Here is a 17,184-nt window from a genome sequence, read left to right as displayed (position 1 = left end):
TAGTGAGAAAGGGAGTAGTTTTCTTTCAAGGGAAAATAAAATGCATAGCGTTCTTTTGTTTTTATATCATTGTTCCAGCCTTGGACATAGCAGTCAATTAACCGTTGTCTAAACTCAGCCAAAAAAGCTTTTATCATTACCGACTCCTTACTGTTCCCACACAAAGCCAAAACCATAACGATACAAGATATATGACAGTCAGTCGTGTCCGACTATGACCATCAGAACAGCAGAGGAGGCAACTGCTGTTCCGACTATTTGGGCTAGAATTTGATTATAGTGGAGAGTGTCTTGCCCAAGTTACATCCCCACTCTCTTGGCAAAGAGGGTTTTAGGACAGTCGGCGTTGGGATGGTTCCCAAAGGCCAACTAGCCCACAAGTGCTGCAGCACTAAGAACCAGTGCCATTTTGCCTCCTAGTTTGAGAGTCATAGTCCTTCACAAAAGACTAAGCTGTAAATGATTTCCCATTGACTGGAGAAACCATGATACAAGATAAAGCATATATTAGAGATCCAGTTATTGTTATCTTTACAGTGAAGGTTATACAGCATTTTGTAAGATTTTCGTGGAATGCGATCGTCAGACATTCTTGTCAGATTTAGCCAGTATTTAATGTGCCGAACATAGACGTTTATAAACAGTGGGAATCTTCCAGTTTCTCCATAAACTAATGCGTTTGGTGTCCGGATGCTCACGTTCTGTAATCTTTTAGCTGCAAATGAATGCACTCGTTCGATAATAGAATAGTCAGCTGTGAGGCCCCATACCTCAGAACCGTAAGTTAATATGGGCTGTATCTGGCAATCGTGAGAGCTGTATTACCAATGGTTTCTCCAGTCAATGGGAAGCCATTTACAGCTTAGTCTTTTTGTGAAGGACTATGACTCTCAAACTAGGAGGCAAAATGGCACTGGCTCTTAGTGCTGCAGCCATGTGGGCTAGTTGGCCTTTGGAAACCATCCCAACGCCGACTGTCCTAAAACCCTCTTGGCCGAGAGAGTGGGGATGTAACTTGGGCAAGACACTCTCCACTATAATCAAATTCTAGCCCAAATAGTCGGAACAGCAGTTGCCTCCTCTGCTGTTCTGATGGTCATAGTCGGACACGACTGACTATCATATATAATCTGGCAATCGAAAAGCTTTACAAAAAAACAGTTGCGGTGATTGATTACCTAGAGACCAATGTAGTCGTAAGATGCCAGCCACACCCTCTTTAGCTCTAGCTGCCATGTCCCTAAGTGCATAGGAGAAGGAAAAGCCTGTTGAAAAAATTACACCTAAACATTTGTATTGGTTGACAATTTCCAGTTTTCTAAAACTAATGAATTAAAATTAAATATCAACCAAAACAAAAAAAGGAGAAAATTTACTGTAGAAAAGTAATTCTAAATAGTTTTTTTTTTTTTCTAGTTAAAAAGAAGAAAGAGAAGAAGAGGAAACCATTATTCACCTGTTTTGGAAGTTTATCTTATTTCATTTTTGGCTAACAATATTCAGTGTTTATTTTCCTTTCACCCCTTTTGTGGAACGGAGGATTACAAACAAAAGAATAAATAAACATAAAAATGAACTGTATTACCAACACTTGTGCAGACAAGTACGACAACGTAAAATTCTCAAAAAGCATACACATGCTCAAAGCATACCAAAACAATGTAAAAATCGCTAAGGAATATTTCGAAGAACGTAACGATGAAATCACCTCATATACTGGTATATTCAACGAAAGCTGTTCTAATTATGAAAACAGATTTATTAGTGTGAATGCAGTCATATATTTCCTATCTTTATAGATTTGAAATATACTGCAATTTTGTTTCAGTTTACAAAAAGTATGACTTGACTTTGGTTGAAGAAAGTGTTTGGGAATCAATACATGTCGCAAATAAGTATCATGAGGACATTCCACGATGAAATGAAATTCATTTCCAGTCATTGACAAATTACCTTAAGAACATCATCTTTCATCACGTGGTATATCATGGTAACGTCCAATTTAAATTGGTAGTGTGAAACTGCTACTTAGAAATTTGCACGCGCATGAACATTCATGTCTGGTAAACAAGATATACTTTTCTCTGGTTTAAAGGCAGTTTTTATCATATACATATATATATATATATATATATATATATATATATATATATATATATATATATATATATATATTGGAGAGAGAAAAAAGCAACAGCAACAACCATCCACTGTATGGGTATGCATCAAGTTCATCACTCCAGTCAATAACAAAATCATTCACTTATGAAACTCGGATATGGCTACATGTTGTATTGATACAAAGTTCCCTCTCCCACACACAGTCAAATCCACATCTTGCGAGAATTACTTGAATCTTACAAAAGCCATGAAGATCGGATGAGGCCTTTGTCATGTGAATTTCTCAAGATTTGGTAAAACCGGAATGATAATTTTGTGATCGGAGAATCTATACAATCTATCCAAAAACGAACCATTCGAACAAAACCTAAAACAGTGGATATCTTCCCGTTTCGCCATAACAGTGAGCGATTCAAAGTATTACGCTTTAAACGAAAAACATATCTTTAAAATTTCAGTTGAAATTTATCGATGAAAGTTTTCGCATACGTATGAGAAAAAGTGAAGTTTTCATATACGTATGAGAAAAGTGTTTGTATACGCATGGCAGTAGTTTTCGTATATATATATATACATGTCTATGTATATTTGTATATCTATCTATCTATATATCTGTCTATCTATATACAGAGAGAGAGAGTGTGTGTGTGTGTGTGTGTGTGTGTGTGCACGCGCGCGCGCGCGCGGTATATAGTCATAAAACAAAATGCATGTGTACACCAAAGTATAGCAATACATTCAATGAAGAAAATATAACCTCCCCTAAAAGTACGATTAATTCTCTTAATGGAAATAATACTTGATAGAAGATGTTTCACTCCAATTAGCCGGAATAAGATGAAGTAGTAGTAGTAGTGGTGGTAGTAGTAGTAGTAGTAGAAGAAGCCGTTGTAGTAGTAGTAGTAGTAGCTGTTGTTGTTGACGAGTGAGGACAAAAGAAGTTGTGAAGCTTTTGCATTGTTTGTTCCTTACTTGTTTCATAAAACATCTTGGTATAATTTGATCAAGATTTCACGACTAATTTGACTGAATTTTTACTCGTTACAACTTCTAAAACGGCTAAGGAATGGATAATGAATGCAATTCATCTTGTATATATATCGTACACACACTCAAACATGGTACAAGTGCGTATAACGGACAAAAGCGAGAGAGAGGGAGGGAGACGGGGTTCAGAGAGTGTGTGGATGTGTTCGTGTGTTCCAGTGTGCGCCAGCATGTGTGTTAGAGAGAGAGAGAGAGAGAGAGAGAGAGAGAGTGTGTGTGTGTGTGTGTGTGTGTGTGTGTGTGTGTAAGTGCAAGTGTGTTCGTGTGTGTGTGTGTGTGTGTGTGTGTGTGTGTGTGTGTGTGTGTGTGTGTGTGCGCGCGCGTGTGTTCTTTGATTTAACGTCTTTTCACTTTGAGTGATATTAGATGTGTCGTGTGTGTGTATGTTTGTATGCGTGAGGTGGAGGTTTAAATGGGAATAAACAGAGAAAGGATGAACCAGAATAGTGGAATGGACAATTCGTAAATATGAAATTATAACAGCAATTAATAAAACAAAAGCAAAAATATCTGTAGTTCACATTTTAGAAACATTCCTATTTGACGTATTAATAGGGACTCAGCAATTCTGAATAAGAGTAACTGGTTGGACATTATTTATCTTATGTCTTGTTCTGAAAAATTACGAATTGTCCATCAGGGAGAAAACTGACAATCCCTTGACACTGAAATAAAATATGGTTTCATGTGAACTGTTTACCATATACACAATTAACGTTTCGCCTGGACTTTTGTCTTGAAAGCATTCTGTCTTATGCGAGATGTAAGAGAGGTAGATCAGTCTATGTTTGTGCTGTGTAATTATACTTTAGTGCCCCCGACATATTCACTACAAACATTACAAAGTTAGATTGTAAGTTTATTAACTTGTATTTAGTGTCCCTAATCATGCATCAAATAGGGAAACGTACAGAGAATCTGGAATTCTAAGACTTAACGAATATCGAGAATTGGCAACACCAAAGTTTGTGGGAAGAGCTATCACAAGTGATCAATGGAAATGAGTAGAAACTGAATCAGATTCTGACTTTCCGAAAAGGGTAATCACCATTTCATCTCAGAAGAGTGTTGGCTTGGATGTAACGCGTCCGCGTAGAAAGCAAGAGAATCTGAGCGCACTGATTCAGTTCGAATCACACCGGCAGTCGCCAGTATTTTCTTCCCCTTCACTAGACCTTAGGTCGTGGTCTGGACGCTAGTCATTCGGATGAGACGATAAACCGAGGTCCCGTGTGCAGCATGCACTTAGCGCACGTAAAAGAACACACGGCAACTAAAGGGTTGTCCCTGGCAAAATTATGTAGAAAAATCCACTTTGATAGGAAAATAAATTGAACCGCAGGCAAACACACACACACACACACACACACACACACACACACACACATATATATATAAGGGTGGCGCTGTCAGTGGCTCCCTAGGGAGAGCAGCCCGAATTTCACACAGAGAAATCTGTTGTGACAAAAAGAGTAATATACTACAATACTCAATAGCAACATATACATCGGTTTTGATAGAAAGTTCGGGAATAGACATTAAAAACTTGTCAGTCACACCTGGTTCGGCACCTTTACGATCGTGGGAGACATCGGTTTTGATAGAAAGTTCGGGAATAGACATTAAAAACTTGTCAGTCACACCTGGTTCGGCACCTTTACGATCGTGGGAGACATCGGTTTTGATAGAAAGTTCGGGAATAGACATTAAAAACTTGTCAGTCACACCTGGTTCGGCACCTTTACGATCGCGGGAGACACAGAAACCAGCTTTTGGTATACACTATAGTGGTAAGAAAGGGTAAACATTTTAACATTGCAAACTCGAATGCAAACATCCGTCTGTATGAAAAATATCCAAACCACCAACAGGTGTTTACAGACTGTTCAGTGCTTGAAAATAAAAGCATGGGTGAAGCTTTTGCCATTCCTGCACTTAATTTTAAAGGTCAGTTTATCTTGGAAGTAATCTGTTCATTGTTGCTCGTTGCTATATGATTTGCTTTAGATTGTTCGATGAATCTCCCAGTAAATATATTCAGAGTAGTATATTTGGTGGACTTAATTGCAATGTTTTAAAAGCGAATATGTGAAATGCTTTTATTTGAGAACATAGGTTTATTACTCTTGTTTAATCAAGTAAACCGTGGGGGGGCGTGGGGGTGGGGGGGTGCGGGTGTGTGCTAATTATCTGGTTGTGGTTTTCCGCAATTTATCTTTATTCTTATCTTATCTGTCTGTCATAATCAATGTGCAATACAGTAGGCTATGCTTATAATTATATTCAAAATAATGTTTCTTAATTCTTTCTGTTTTTACATTAAGAATACCAGTTATTACCTGCAGTGTGTGGATGTATGTATGAAACGGTGTTTGTGATCTTTTTTTACATTTGTCTTCGTAACATTCGTAAAAGCTGTTGTTGACTTTTACAGTTATGGTCCCCATTTTGTTTACTTGTCTATGTTGTGATAATGCACCTGACCAAATTTCTCCAGTTGGAGATAATAAAGTTATTCTTATTCTTATTCAAAACCTGTTTCATTCATTTAATACAAAAACTCGACCAGACCTTTCTTTAAAGACAATTCATTGTACAGTCAGCCAATGGCACTATCACAGAATTTTGCTGGGTACCTTCTTATATTGTGATGAATGAAATGACCGACAGAGCATTTAAAAAGGGTGCATAAAGGACATAGATTACCTGTGATGTGATTACCCACCAATCAGTTTCAGAATGTTACACACTGGAGCTTATTTCAAAACAAGTCTTGATGACATGATTTCATACGCAAGGGAAATGGGGTTTATAACTTAAAATTCTTGGCCGTATTAAGTTTTGATCTGATAGTTATTGTAGACAAGTGGATAGAAGGTATTACATCCGTCGCCCAAAGCTGTTTACTGACGATCTTTAGGGGATTTAAATTTTTCTCTCCTTTTTTTATTATTTAAAAAAAAAATTATTGGTATACTTTTTTATAGTCAAAATGAACATTCCAGGTCAGTTTTGATTAAGGAAAACTCCCCAAAATATGACACTCTGCTTGTATTCTAAAGATTCTCCAGACTAAACATTAATCGCAACTACACACCCATGATTATCAGTGATTTTTTCTCCAAAAGGTGGTGCGCAAATATTGTATTCTAACCCTTCCCGATTCTATATTGCGGTATTTGCCTTTCTGTTTGAATCTCCTAGTTCATTTACTGGAGGATACTTATTCAGCAGATTGGGCAGCTAGGTTGATGGACGTTTAGAGAGTGCAGTATAAAGACTTCATACTGTTGTGAGATAAAGATAATGCTTGAAATGGGGTACATTTGTTGTTAGGGATCTACAATTCATTTGAAAGAGTTTCGCTCTTTGTATCTTTTATTTGTTTATGCATTATTACTCATAAAGTATTATCCAATATAGTTATCTGCTTTTAAGTTTACGCGCAAACATATCTGCAAAAAGTCTTAAGGGTGACTATGAAAATGACTATCATAAAATAATGCTTAGTTAACAAGTGAACGACTGAATGATTATATAAAAATGACTGTTGATGTGTGGTGGCTGGAAAAGTTATGTGTCAATGAACAAGGAAACAAAATTGGCAAAATTAATGAAATTCCGAAGTGTTCACGTCCTCAAGTGACATATTGATACAAAGTAACTAACAGGAAACAACAATGCAAAATGAAATTGATACAAAGTAACTAACAGGAAACAACAATGATAAAATGAAATTCCGAATAGTGTTTTCGTCCTTTATCATAGGCCTATATATCGATATAAACTGATAGACCGCTGGACAGTTCCGTGCTTACATGACTTATAGCGGCGAGTCACGTGATCTGTGCTCTTGAAGTTGATTGGCTCTCCGAAATTGCGAGCAACAAAGGCAACTGAGAGAAGCAGAACGTGCGAAACACTAGGCTTCTTTTTTCGCCTTTTCTCTTTTTATTTTATTCAATTTATTTATTTATTTATTTACTTGTGTGTGTGTGTGTGTGTGTGTGTGTGTGTGTGTGTGTGCGCGCGCGCGCGCGATGGCGTTTCATCGTATAGAGTTTGGTAGTAGCGATGGAGGCTATCAACTGAAGAAATGGAGGACAGCATATGCTTGCTCTTTTGTCGATGTCGATCGTCTTTGGCATTGCCAGATTTCGAGTGAAAGTTTAGATGCGCATGCGCAAGATCCAAAATGGCCGCGGCGGAACTCTCCAGCGGTCTATTCGTCGTTCGTCAGCAGGAATCGCTAGCCCTACTGTTAAGAATCTATATGAACACAGTCGACGGACTATTATGAATCAAAATGTTTGTGTCAATTTCAATGATATCGACGGACTATTATGAATCAAAATGTTAGTGTCAATTTCAATGATATCGACGGACTATTATGAATCAAAATGTTAGTGTCAATTTCAATGATATCGACGGACTATTATGAATCAAAATGTTAGTGTCAATTTCAATGATATCGACGGACTATTATGAATCAAAATGTTTGTGTCAATTTCAATGATATCGACGGACTATTGTGAATCAAAATGTTTGTGTCAATTTCAATGATAATCATAGAACAGTTCCTAATGGTTCCATAACAGGGTCTGATGTTCAGCACACGGGGTGGCTGTTACCGGAGGGATGCTGAGCTCGATGAAATGCTACTAATAGCTTTGCGCATTGGTCCCGCCGGTCGCTATGGGGGGGCTCACACAGAAGAGGTCATGCAGGTGTTTGCCAATGTTGTGGTGGATCGCGTCTTTCCTTAAGCTGTAACTGGTTTTCAAAAGCTTCATTGGATACAATATATATTTCGCTGTTGTCTTGGCGGTGACAGATTTTTTTTAAAGTGGTTTTGTTGTTGTTGTTGCTTTAATTTTCTGTCTTTGGTTGGGGATATATTTTTCTTTTCTTTTTTTTCCTAGAATATCCCTTTGCTATAAGGAAGGAACTGCATGCCGTTGTTGAGTCTTTTGTTTTGATGTCGCAGATTCTACAGTGGATAAAGATAACATCGGATGACTGGATGTGTTTTAGGAGATCGAGTCTGTTTTAGTCTATGACACTTCGGTGGTAGAAGCCTTCGCCGTGTATGCTTTTATCCCATGTTAATGTCCACGTCCGGCGTTTCGCTTCCCAGCTGCTTGGAGATCTTACTCTTTGCCAGACTGAATTGTGGAAGAAATTGTTGTTACGTGATTTGTTTCGCGTACGTCATGCTCTTTACTGTTGACGTCATTTGTGTTCTTCTTTGTTCCATTTTGTTTTTGTTTTGTTTTCTCTTTTCTGGGTGTCTGTGAGATAGGAGGTTTACTTTAATGATATTTCGGACCTTGCTTCGGTGCGTCTGCGTATAGACCTTGTTCGCTAGGAAACTGGAAGTCAGTGAAAAGTTCAGACTCTTCACCCTGCGGCGTCCGGATAAGGCAACATGGCGATTCTGTCCGCTGAAACTGAAAGTGCGCTTGAATTCATAAAAGTTAAAGAACCGAAAGAGTTGTTTTTTTTAAAAAGAACGGACAACAGATAAGTGGCGCGAAAGTTGAACTTGTTCGTCGTGCAAAGATTTTCAATTGTCGCGGAACCAGAAACAAGAAGGCGAAGTCAAGTCAGTTTCTGCTGTCACAGAAACATTTCTGCTGTCACAGTAACATCAACCTCCGGCAGATTTTTAACAACTTAACTGTATCGCTCCTGTGTGTGACCCATTCATTAGAATCTATATACATTCTAGCATTTCATATTGTTGCTACACAGTATGAGTGAGTGAGTGAGAGTGTGTGTGAGTGTGTGTGTCTGCGCGCGCGCCTTCTAAAAACAGATTTCAGACTTGAGAAAATGGCCATTTCTGTTCAGATGAATTTGATCTTTTTCTGGCTTTTTTTTTTTTTTATCACATTACTTTTTTTCTTCTTTCTTTTCAGATTGGAGTAGCTTTAATACATATTGTGGGAATATATATATATATATCATTTGTTTATTGCTTGTTGTCAAATCTATACAATCAAATTTGGACTGTTTACAAAATGCAGTGTAAACAGGTCTGAGTCAAACACAGACTGACTTGAAGAAAACACTTTGATTAGATATTTTCTTTTATTTTTTTGTATCTTTCATACCTAAATGCTAAACAATGAACAACTGTCTAAACAATTGAGTTATTTATGATGTGAGCACCATTTAGTTTTGGATGTTGTGCGTGTGTGTGTGTGTGTGTGTGTGTGTGTGTGTGTGTGTGTGTGTGAGATAAACATCTGTATTTAAGTGCAATGTCTACATTCACAAAGTTTTGATTATTTTTCCATGATCAGGAAGAAAAAAACAACAACTCTGCAGTGAATCTTAACTGGATTGAACCACACTGCAGCCCCCCTCCCTCCCCCACATTTCTCCCTCAAAGAGAAGAAGAAGAAGAAAAAAGAAGAAAAATCACAGTACAGTTTCTGAAGTCTTATTCAAATGCACCATATGATCAATATCATTAGCAAGCAGTGGGTATAAGCTTTGGCTGTTGAAATCAAATTATCTCTTGTATACAAGTGATGTATATATTGCATATAAATCAACATTATGTATAGATAGATATAAACCGTATATACACAGCTGAAATATTTGTTCACATCAGTATGAAAAAAATATCAGGAGAATTCAAACTCCACAATTCCCAAGAAGAAAGCTTTAAACAAAGATCTTCATACACAGATGATAATCTGACTGTGTTACACAATTTGTCGATACCAATGATCCTCCTGGATGAAGCCGCTCTCAACTAACACACACACACACACTCTACAAATTGACACCCACTACTGTAACCCCCCCTTCAGTCTAAATTTTATGACAAAACAGTTTTCAAGGCATTGGTTTCCACTGCTGATGCAGAAGTAACAGTGATGTCTTCTTGGACTTGCACATCTCTGACAGCTGTGACAAAAAAAGAGAAAAGAATATATGATTATAACTTGAATGTTATGACATTTGTTTTAGTTACACATTTTCAGTCAAACTCCATACAAACCCTAAAATGTGTCAGATCTATTCACTGCATTGTGCATGTGCAGAATCTCAAGATAGTGAGTTGTTTAAATTTGCAACAATAACTATGCCTTCTTTCTCTGTGTGTGTGTGTGTGTGTGTGTGTGTGTGTGTGTGTAAACATTCACATTATCTGTGGATCTCACTGTCTCAGTATCATTGTTACAGCACTTTCTGAAAATGTGCAAGCATTTCCACTTGAAAGAAGTATGCGCTGACAAATGTTGTATAGTACAAATGCTTTGTAGTGTTTGTTTCAGGGGTACACTAGTCAGTTTTTTACTATGTGTCAGAGATGCATATATCTGTGCTGAACAAATATCACAGCTAAGAATGTGACCAAAATAAACAAAAAAAAAAAACAACAAAAAAAAACTAAAAAAAATCCAGTTGAATGATACAACATTGGTGACTGGAAGCTGAAAAAGACTGGCCAGCTGGTGTACTGTAATTCTCAGTTTTAAAGGTTAAATTATGCTTTTGGATTGAAACATTTGGCAGATAAGTATGTGAGATATGAAGACAGTATAATCATCCCTCTTTGAGAAATCATACCCAAAACATTCTTTGGCTTGGCTGTTGAATTGAAACAAATATATTTTGAAACATAAAAAAATGAATATTCGATTCAAAATGTCACATACCGTGCTTGTTTTGAAGACCTTGTTCGTAAAAAGTGAAGGAATATCATCGCCACTGAGGGTGCGGTCCTTTTCAGTTCACGAAGTGATTCTGAGCTCGCCACGCTCTGTGCAATCGGCTCGTGGCTGGTATACGTTGCGATGTCATCTTTTTTTCCTTTGAAGTTCGAACAGCACTTCTTTCCTCCCGTTTTCCCCAGACCCATTGTGAAGCATTTACACAAGTACAATCGACGAACTCGCAACTTTCACTTTTAGAGACTTCCCACGAATTCTCTTTCCGGCTTAATCAAGGGCAAATTACTCTCTTTTTTTTTTCTAACGAACAAGGTCTATAGATAACTGCTGTGGGTCTTTCGTGTCTGTTTACGTCTGAGTATGCGTCATTGACCCTATTGTTTGTTGTTGTTGTTGTTTTTTCCCAGCACACCACCCGTCGCCTGTGTTTCTTGGTGCAGGACCGACTCTTCGCGCGAAGAAATGGAATGATATTACACACGCTGTTGTCAGGCTAACTCTTTAGAAATGGCAAGCACAGGAATGATGTTACAACACCCATTTAACTGATTTTGTTAACAAGGTCCGTATTGGTCATGCATAATGAACGTTGTGGTCCCCTTTTGGCTGTCTGTCTGTCTGAGACTGACGGTCAATGTTCTTTGTTACACTCATTCTTTCCTTTCGGATGTGGTGTAGCGTATATTGATTTCTCCGAACGCAGTGACGCCTCCTTGAGATACTAATACTGATACTTATCCTTTACAGCGCTCGTGTTTGTAGAATTGGATCTGGATGTCACCGGCGTCGACTCTTGTGTAGTATATACACTACCCATGTTTCTTGTCCTGATCATTTCTGTTAAGTTTCACATGAACCCCGACAGAGTAAATTCATCGGCTTGTATTCTCCACCATCTTGATGATGTGTCTCGTGTGTGTGCGTGTGTGTGTATGTGCGTGTGTCTGTGCTATATAAAAGAGTGAAAAAAGACATGTTTATTCCCCTGAAATATTCCTGCAGATGTCAACTGTTTTAGTGACAAAAGGGACTAGAATACACACACACACACACACACACACACACACACACACACACACACACACACACACACAAACGCCATGTCCACCTTGGGAACAACAAAAAGCCCAATTTGATATTGAACACTATACATGTAAGAAAGACAACCTATTTATTATCGTCACTGCTTTAAGATCATACATTCAGACTACTTACACCAATTATCTGAAGGTATATACTGATGGATCACTCCCCAGTAATCAACCAGCAGGTGCTGGTTTTGTCATACCTATTGGTAAAAATCGATCAATTTTCACTACTGAATTTGTTGCAATTCTTATGACTTGATCTCCCCCTTTCCATTCTCCAAGTGCTGATGTGTGTGTTGGAGCTCAAGTACGTTTATATGTATTTGACTGTGCTTTCATATCTGTGAAACTGCATGTTTGGTGCATATCTGTTATGCATGTGTGGGTGTATGTGTGAATGTGTGTCTTCATGTTTTACATTTATTTGCTTATTTATCATCATTGTTGTCTTATTTATTTATTTATTATTATTATTTTATTATTATTATTATTATTATTACTACTACTACTGCCTTTTTTATATTATAATTATTATTTACTTATTTATTTATGTAAGCTTATCTATTATTTATTCACCTTTTTTTTCTCAAGGCCTGACTAAGCGCGTTGGGTTACGCTGCTGGTCAGGCATCTGCTTGGCAGATGTGGTGTAACGTATATGGATTTGTCCGAACGCAGTGACGCCTCCTTGAGCTACTGAAACTGAAACTGATGTGTGTGGATTCAGTGTCAGTACTGTATGCGTTGAGCTCTACTGACCTGTAGAAAAAAATCTAACTTTATAACAGAAACCAGTTTGATCACACATCACCTAATTCTAGGTGGTACAAATATAACATTTTGTTGGGTGCCTTTACACCTAGGAATCTTACCAAATGAATTGGCCGACAAAGCCGCCAGAAAGGTTCATATAAGGAAATAGGACGTATACATTTGAATTCTCCGCTTTCAACATCAGACAGTTATATTCTATTGGAAAAATAATCGTGGGATAAGAACAGAGGTTTAGAAAAGCAATTTGTTTACACTTCAAGAAAGTGCCCAAAAAGTGTATGTGAATTCATGATGTTTTTCAGTTTTACCCCCACTACAGCTCAAAATCAAGACTGATCATCTCACTAGTTTACATGTTAAAACTGAATGTTTTTGAAACTAAATACAGCAAAAATTGCACATGTAACGGTGGAGGGCTATCTCAAATACGCCTAAAAGCTCTTTTTTAACCCAGATTTTCGGGAAAAGTCGTTTAAAGATGTTGATAATTTTGTACTCATTAAAAATTTCTGAAAGTTTGCTTCGATGTCCAGCTGGGCATTTGATTTCATTAAGTTTACAGTTAACTTTGTTCTTGGTTCTCACTCCTTTGTACATGGATCTTTTTATTTATTTTTTTTGTATGTGTGTGTGTTGTTGTTTTGTTTTTTTTGTTTGTTTGTTTGTTTGGGTTTTTCTTTTTCTTTTTTTTTTTCGTCTAAAATCACAGCATGTGGATAGACGTTAAACTGTAGAACACACACACACACACACACACACACACAGAGGGGCACGCACGCACGCACGCACGCACACTGGCAAACACTGACACTGACATGCACTGACTCGGACACACACACACACACACACACACACACACACACACACACAATTCGTTAGTAAAATCATTTACTAGAAATTTTGTTGAAAGATATAAAGTGGAAAGGCACAGACAGAGCTGGGGGTGGTGGGGAGAAGGGAGGGGGGGGAAAGGAGGCGGGTGGAGGGGGGAGCGGGAGTGACACATTGTGCTCCAACAGACAAACCCACAAAAGTATTCGACAGAAGCAACGGATGAACCGAATTCAGTGGGGGGAAAAAAAGGTGGCAATATCCACATTTTTTCCCCTCGAGACGGAATGAACAGTGTTCGCGCAAAAACGAACAAAACAGGTGAATGCCTTTGAAAAATTGATAATTAAAAAAAGAAAGAAAAAAATAGGTGGGTTGTAAAATAAGCCTCACTTTGATAATAAGTCTACGATTCAAACCATAGGTTTGTCTTCTAGGAATTTTCATTTTCCAGTTGACACAGTCCCCTGTCGATTAACTTCTGCGGACCTGTCCTAGAAGTTGCAGATTTGTTCCCACGTCAAGTCTCCTTAATTAAATCAAAACCAAAAAGCACTACTTTCCAACAAAACAATTAAATACTCCTTACCTGGAATTTTGCTGTTCCGTCAACGACCCATTGGCAGTTCAGTTTTTGCATGTCTTGTTCCACGTATTCTATGTTTTATAAACAAAAAAAGAAGGCAAAACAATCTATTCTTAGAAAAAAGGACTGCGAACACTTGCCGACCAAGCAGACGACATCGCCGAGTTGAGTTGTTGTCGTCTGTTGGTCTGGCCGCACTGCACTGCATGCTGGGAAATGTAGCTGACGCTGCAACCTCCCCCATCCGCCCACCACTCCCCCTACCCCCTACCCCCTACTCTCTCTCTACTGCCCTCGCCTTCACGAGACACCACGATGAAACGCACGCGCGGAGAATAGAAGAAGGCGGATCTTGATATGTAAATGAGTCATTCACCTTTATGTCTGAACAACTGCCGATCGTCTCTTTCTCTTTGGCGGTCGTCGACTTCAACTGAACAAAGTGTCCAGTCAGCAATTCTATTTCTTTCTTTCTTTTCTTCAAAAGAGAAGTTATATTTTTATTTTTAAAATGTTTGTTTGTTGTTGTTGTTGTTTTTCTAAGTGACGGCATTTTGCATGTCTGCCGTTTTCTTTTTGATTTTTTTAAACCCCACCCCCTGTCATGAAATACCTCACTGGGCATAGCTTACATCATCGACGACCTTTGATCTTTTCAAAGATCGTCACGCACACATGCTGCACACCCACGATAATTGGGAATGTATTATAATGTTTACTGCTATACGTAGACTAGAAATGAGTGTGTGGAGGAGGGGGGTAGAGGAGGTGCCGGGTAATGTGTGTGTGTGTGTGTGTGTGTGTGTTGGAGCTCATGTACGTTTATATGTATTTGACTGTGCTTTCATATCTGTGAAACTGCATGTTTGGTGCATATCTGTTATGCATGTGTGGGTGTATGTGTGAATGTGTGTCTTCATGTTTTACATTTATTTGCTTATTTATTATCATTGTTGTCTTTTTTTTTCTTAATTATTTTATTGTTATTATTATTATTACTACTACCTTTTTCTATATTATAATTATTATTTATTTATTTATTTATTTATTCATTTATTTATTTATTTATGTAAGCTTATCTATTATTTATTCCCCCTTTTTTTTCTTTTTTTCTCAAGGCCTGACTAAGCGCGTTGGGTTATGCTGCTGGTCAGGCATCTGCTTGGCAGATGTGGTGTAGCGTATATGGTTTTGTCCGAACGCAGTGACGCCTCCTTGAGCTACTGAAAACTGAAACTTACTGAACGATTTGTCATGGATAATAATTATACTCTACTGTTTATGAAATGAATAACGTTATTGATTCGAAACAGCTTGTTGGTGAATTTTTATTTCCTGGTGGAGATTAAACAGATCTGTTTCCTGAGATAAGATACTGGAAATATATTCATTGTAACAATAACGCTATTATCGAAGTTATTATAGCTATTCTTTCAAAGCAAATTATTAGTGATTTTGTGTGTGTGTGTGTGTGTGTGTGTGTGTGTGTGTGTGTGTGTGTGTGTGTTGATTAAACATGCTTGTTATATGAGACAGATTATTTGGTATATTTCAATGTTTACTGGACGACTTGTAGAAGATAATCATTAACTGTTCATTGATTTAACAGCCGGATTATCGAAGCACACGCATACTTCAGTCACAGCTACTCTCTGTCTCTTCGTTGTCTTGTTTTTGTTGATCACTTGATAATTCTCTGTCTGAGAAGGCACATCTATTTTATCATTACAAAAAGCCATTATTAATTTTGCTAGGTGTGGTGTGGTGTGATGTGGTGTTAAGTGCTGTGGCATGTGTGTGTGTGTGTGTGTGTGTGTGTGTGTGTGTGTGTGTGTGTGTGTGTGTGTGTGTGTGTGTGCATTTCCACCCTTGTGTGAGTATGCACGCGTGTATGATAACTGCATTTTTGCTGAGCGTGGCCCAGTTTTGTTCTTATTTTATTTGAAGCATTTGCCTTCTCTCTATTTTTCTTTTGTTTTTCTTTTTTTCCAGAAAGTGTATTTACTATGTATGTTTTTGCTTCTTTTTTTTTATTTTTCTTTTCTTTTCTTTTTTTTCTTAAAAATTTTTTTTTTTATACATACCTATGATAGGCTATCAAGGCCTGATCAGCACTTTGTATTTATGCGAGGATCGACTATATGCTCTTCATTTTTTTTCTTCTTCCTTTTTTCTTTCTTCTCCAAAGCAGATATGGAGTAGCGTATATGGATCATTCTAGATGCTCTGACACCTTTTTAAAACTGAAAACTGATGGAAACAACAACAACAACAACAACAACAAAAATCCACACCAGTTTGCTTGCTTGTATGTTCTCGCGTGTTTATATTATCAGTTACAGTTTTAGTCTTCTTGAAGGCTGAAATGTTTGTTTCTTTATTCCTTCTTCTTCTATTTCTGTGTTCGTGGGCTGCACGTCACACGTTAACTCGTGTACGTGTTGGATTTTATGTGTATTTTATGTGCATTTTATGTGTATTTTATGTGTATGACCGTTTTTACCCTGATATATTATAGACACCCACATTCTGTTTTTCTGGGGTGTGCATGTTGGGTTTTACAGTACCCATCGAAAGCTGACGTGGATTACAGGATACGTACGTCTTAAGTCCCGCAGTACGCAGTACCTACGTGCATAGTGAGTGACAAAATCACTGATGGCATCAATCAAAAGAAGGGAAAGAACTCTGGAAAACTGAAAATCGTCACACATTTCAGTGATTTAGAGTGGTACATCCAGACCATTTGTCGCAGTTTCCGGCTGAATGTCCTGGTTAATGATTTATGACTTGAAACACCACTTTCTACTGTCCCCCCCCCCCCCCTCCCCCCGCTCCCCGACACTCAATGGGTAAATTAACGTGCGTATTTGATCTTCAGCATGCACATAATATACACACATGAGGGTGGGGAGGGTTGGGGGGGTTATCAGGCACTAACAGGTACGCACATATCTTCCTGTTTGATGCAGCGTCCATTTGTATCAGCCAGCTCTGGTTTTCCTGAAAGTTGGGGAAGGTACCATTAATTTACAACTGAAAGAGA

General features: G+C 38.0%; 1 long non-coding RNA gene across 1 annotated transcript in view; it reads right to left on the bottom strand.

Moving 5' to 3' along the window:
- LOC143277554 (uncharacterized) overlaps window positions 1-14,308 on the bottom strand; it is a 617,781-nt gene extending 603,473 nt beyond the window's left edge. The window contains exon 1 of the long non-coding RNA XR_013053759.1: window positions 14,142-14,308. This is a non-coding gene — a long non-coding RNA (uncharacterized LOC143277554). The remainder of the gene's footprint in view (window positions 1-14,141) is intronic.
- Window positions 14,309-17,184: the final 2,876 nt, after the last annotated feature.

Source organism: Babylonia areolata, chromosome 34 (assembly GCF_041734735.1).
Source record: "Babylonia areolata isolate BAREFJ2019XMU chromosome 34, ASM4173473v1, whole genome shotgun sequence".
NCBI classification, from domain to species: Eukaryota; Metazoa; Mollusca; class Gastropoda; order Neogastropoda; family Buccinidae; genus Babylonia; species Babylonia areolata.
The sequence above is the reverse complement of the archived record's forward strand: the minus strand, read 5'-3'. Positions and strand labels throughout refer to the sequence as shown.